Here is a 4,782-nt window from a genome sequence, read left to right on the forward strand (position 1 = left end):
TACTGAGACCACAGAAGCGTTTTTCTAGAATGCATATACACCGTGACTCAAATTTATATAAAATTAATTTGGTTATTTTTTTTAAATAAAACAAAAAATATAATAAATTAAGAAAAAAATACTACTTTTTTGAATATTAATTATTATTTATTTTTTCTTTGAATGCATCTTGCTGATTGAAAATAATATTTTATTTGGATTTAAAATTAAATTATTTTGCGACAAAAAAATTAATTACTACTTTATTAGGACTTTTGAATGAGAAAAATAATATTTTACCACCTTTTTCAAAAGAGGTGCTAAAATATACAGGGTAAGTAATTTTTTAAATATATTGGTATTTTTTGTTTATTTAATTTTTATATGATTCCGTATTTCTTAGGTCTAAGATTGAGAACATGGGCGCCGGACAGGGGGGGCAAGAGGGGGCATTTGCCCCCCCCTGGATCACTGAAACAATAAAAATAAAAGCTATCTTCTTACACCCATCTGTAAAAAAAATAATCATTATTATGAAATTGTTAGGTGTTACCTGTCAAATAATAAAAAATGTGGCAATTATTGGAAAAACTGGAAATCGTCCGATTACAAATTATTGAATCTACATACATCATTCAGATACTGTCATTTTTAGGTTGAATTCTAGATCTTTTCTGACAACCCTCGTATATTGATTGACAATAATTGCTTCGAGTAATTTATCACACCCAGTATATTTTAAGGTCAACGAATATTGTTAATGAATTCTGTTAAATTTGAAAAATGTGATTTTTTTTACCAAAAATGGGCTGATTATAAAAAATCGAAGAGTGAGATTGGCAGAACTGTTTATATTGGCAATTATTCACTCGTATAAGGTATAATTTTGTCAATAAATTGTCCGATAAATGCATAGTCGACGCCTCTTTTCAAAAGTGAAGCGTGTTTTCATGTCAGTCAGCTGAAGACTTTCTCTGAAGATTCTGAGACAGTTTAGGCACTTTTAATCCATTAAAGGCTTGTTTTTTTTATTATACCGGGTGGTACATCGCGTTATTGAAAACATAAGAAATTCCATGCAAATTTTAAACTGTCAAAATATTGGCTCCCCTGTGCAGTTTACAGCAAAGTCTTAAATAGATTTTTTAAAGGTCTGATGCGTATGCCAAATGCATACCGGGTGTTGCATCGTCGGACGGGACATAGGAAATCCCATGTAAATTTTAATGGGGTCAATTATTGGCTTCCTTAATTATTTTAGAGAATAATTCTGTTTAGGTTTATTGAAGAGCACTAAAACCCACATTCAAAAGAATAACTTTAGATATTTTTGATTAGCCCGTTTACGAGTTGTCGCCGATTTGTTTTTAAATATTTCTCCTTTCTTATGGCCCTGTATTTACTTATGAGCACCAGTCATGGTAAAAGATAACTGTCAAATGAAGTTGTCATTTCAGAAATTTACCTATTTAGTGCTTTATTATTATTGAAAACTCATTCCTACATCGGAATTTTTAAGATGTATTTATAAATAAAAATTAATATGAATTAAAGTAAAATAAAGTAATCAATTACAAGGTTAATTAATTATAGTATTATTACAATATTCAATAACTTATTAATTTAGGTACTATTAAATTGTTAGAACTTTAGAATTTAAGAAGATGTTCAAATATTCCTACATCGACTGCTAGACAATAACCCAGGCGAACATAAATTTCTTTTCTTACATTCGCTAGTTGGTAAACTGAAATTCTATTGCATTCGGGAGAAATAGCATTTTTTAACTCGTCTAGATTTGGGTATTTTTTATCCTTGTATATCCTGTTTTTTAAATGGCCCCAGAAAAAGAAATCATTTGGCGAAATATCAGGAGACCTTGCTGGCCAATTTACTGTATGATTTAGGCCAATAACGTTTCCGTTAAAAACTATTGTCTAAATATTGACAAACATCCAGGGTACTATGTGCCGGGCAGCCATCCATTTGGTACCAAACTTCCTGATTTTCCCTAGCAGCATCATGTAAAGCAGGTAAAATTTGATTTTCGAGTAGTTCCAAATAATATTCTGCATTTAAATTTCGCGTAAGAAACAATGGCCCGATAATATTGTGTCCGAATATCCCTGCCCAAACATTTACTTTCTGTGGATATTGCGTCCTTGTTTCGACAAACCTGTGTTGGTTTTCTTTGTTCCAATATCGATAATTTTGAACATTGGGTTCATTATTTAAGGTAAACGTGCATTCGTCAGTGAAACATATGTTTTTTTAAAAATTCCCTATTCGTGTGTGCTCTTTCCATCTCGTAGCTCTTGGTGCTTTTCATATTTGAAAGAATAGTATTTATGTCGTTTCAAAATTCGAAACGCTGTAGTGTGATCTATTCCGATTTCATCCTCAAGTTTCCTTGTGCTGATCTTTCCATCGTTCTCTTTCACGCACAATAAAACTTCCAAGTCGGTATCATTTCTTGCATCTTCTCTTTGTTCCTGCCTTGCTTCACATCTGCAGTTATTTATTAGGGTACCTTTGGTCTCAAATCTCTGGATATTCCTTGCGATTGTAGATTTTCCAGGTATCGGTCTATTCGGATACAGAGCAGCAAACATGTCCGACACCTTTTGTTAACTATTTCCTTGATAATGCCATTTAATCATCAATACTTTTTCTTCGGTAGTGTAATTCACGGCTAATATTTTCGATGTAGGTATGAGTTTTTAGTAATAATAATAAAGCACTAAATAGATAAATTTCTGAAATGACAACTTCATTTGACAGTTATCTTTTACCTTGACTGGTGCTCATAAGTAAATACAGGGCCATAAGAAAGTGTGCTGACTTTGAAGCCAGAGAAATAAACTTTACTAAAAAATGTTATTGCTTCATTAAATGTATACAGGGGTATCAAAAATTACTGGTATGAACTGTATATGAGTTGTACCACAAATAACATTATTGAGTTAATAAAATTATTATTTTATTCGTGAATAAAATAACAATAAAAATAATGTATAGATGTGGTCAAATAAATTTTTGGGGAAGGAAAAAAAATAAAAAAGTTGATCTCGCCGTGACAGTGAATGACACTGCCGTGACCAGGATTCGAACCTGGGTTACTACGGCCACAACGTAGGGTCCTAACCACTAGACGATCACGGCTACTGAGACCACGGAAGCGTTTTTTTAGAATGCATATACACCGTGGCTCAAATTTATATAAAATTAATTTAGTTATTTTTTTTAAATAAAACAAAAAATATAATAAATTAAGAAAAAAATACTACTTTTTTGAATATTAATTATTATTTATTTTTTCTTTGAATGTATCTTGCTGATTGAAAATAATATTTTATTTGAATTTAAAATTAAATTATTTTGCGACAAAAAAATTAATTACTACTTATTAGGACTTTTGAATGAGAAAAATAATATTTTACCACCTTTTTCAAAAGAGGTGCTAAAATATACAGGGTAAGTAGTTTTTTAAATATATTGGTATTTTTTGTTTATTTAATTTTTATATGATTCTGTATTTCTTAGGTCTAAGATTGAGAATGTTTATAATAAAAATAAAAACAAAATAAAAAAATTATCCAAAAATCTTATACGGGGAAGTAATACAAGGTGTACAATTTTTTCGTGGATATTTAAAAAAAATATTTTTAGTAGGTATTTGAGATATGAAAAAAGGACTGACTTTATTTAAAAGCATGCATTGATAAAAAAATAACAAAGAGCTTAAAGAGTTATACAATTAAATGATACAGAGTGGACAAAAAAATTCTGGATACCTATTTTGATTTTTTTTTTAATTAATTTTTTTAATAGTTTTATTTGAGATGTAAAATTAGTGAATGTTTTTATAAAAAAATAATGTTTAAAAAAGTCATATAAAGGAGATATACAAGTAAATAAAACAGGGTAAATTTTTTTTTGCGAATATTTTTGTTTAATTTTTTTCCTATAGTGTTTTTTTTAAATATGAAAATGGGATAAATTTGGGATAAAAAATCTGATTTTTTTGATTTTTTTTTAAAAAATCATTATTTTTTCCAACCCTGAAAATAAGCATATAAGCAAATAATACGAGGTAGATAGATCATTTTTAGCAGATATATTTGAAAAAAAAAACGTTTTTTTTTGCTTGTTTTGGTTTATGTATCATTAGGTATGGGTTTGGGGAATACTTTTATACAAAATTAAAAATAAAAAAAATATAAAAAGTTACTCTCCGGCCGGGAATCGAACCCGGGTCTCCCGCGTGACAGGCGGGGATACTTACCACTATACTACCGAAGACTTGATACTATTCTCCTCCAAACACGTATATCAAGCACTCTCAATTTAAGACTTTATTTAAATTACCTACATGAAAAATATTAGATTTAAATGTTATTTTACAATAAAATATTATTAAATAAACCTCTACAAGTATTTATTTAATTAAAATATTTATGTATTTTTTAAACCAGAATCTTTATAGTATTTTTTTATTGTTTTTACCTAGGTGTTGGTAGGCATTTGATCGAAAAATACACATAGTGAGCTATGCAATATGAAATGAGGATCGATAAGTTAGGAATTGACATAAAACCTGTTAGAAAGGAAGATTTAAGTGTAGTGATATGTGGTTATTAATGAAAAAACATCGAATTGATGTTTCATCGAGGCCTTTATATGTATATTAATTAAACCTTAATTGCACTAAGGTAAGTACTTTTGTTCTATTAATTAAACTATATGTGGAATATAAATTACTAACAGGAAACAGTTAGGTATTAAGTTATGTGAAACTCAAAA

General features: G+C 29.0%; 2 non-coding genes across 2 annotated transcripts; both read right to left on the bottom strand.

Moving 5' to 3' along the window:
• Positions 1-3,069: 3,069 nt before the first annotated feature.
• On the bottom strand, positions 3,070-3,141 carry Trnah-gug. Its single transcript has one exon. It is a non-coding gene; the product is annotated as a tRNA-His (tRNA).
• A 1,068-nt stretch (positions 3,142-4,209) lies between these two features.
• Trnad-guc lies at positions 4,210-4,281 on the bottom strand. The gene has a single exon. It is a non-coding gene; the product is annotated as a tRNA-Asp (tRNA).
• Between the last annotated feature and the right edge of the window lie 501 nt (positions 4,282-4,782).

The sequence above is a fragment of the Sitophilus oryzae genome, unplaced genomic scaffold (assembly GCF_002938485.1).
Source record: "Sitophilus oryzae breed Bouriz unplaced genomic scaffold, Soryzae_2.0 scaffold_85_pilon_pilon, whole genome shotgun sequence".
In the NCBI taxonomy this organism is placed as follows: domain Eukaryota; kingdom Metazoa; phylum Arthropoda; class Insecta; order Coleoptera; family Curculionidae; genus Sitophilus; species Sitophilus oryzae.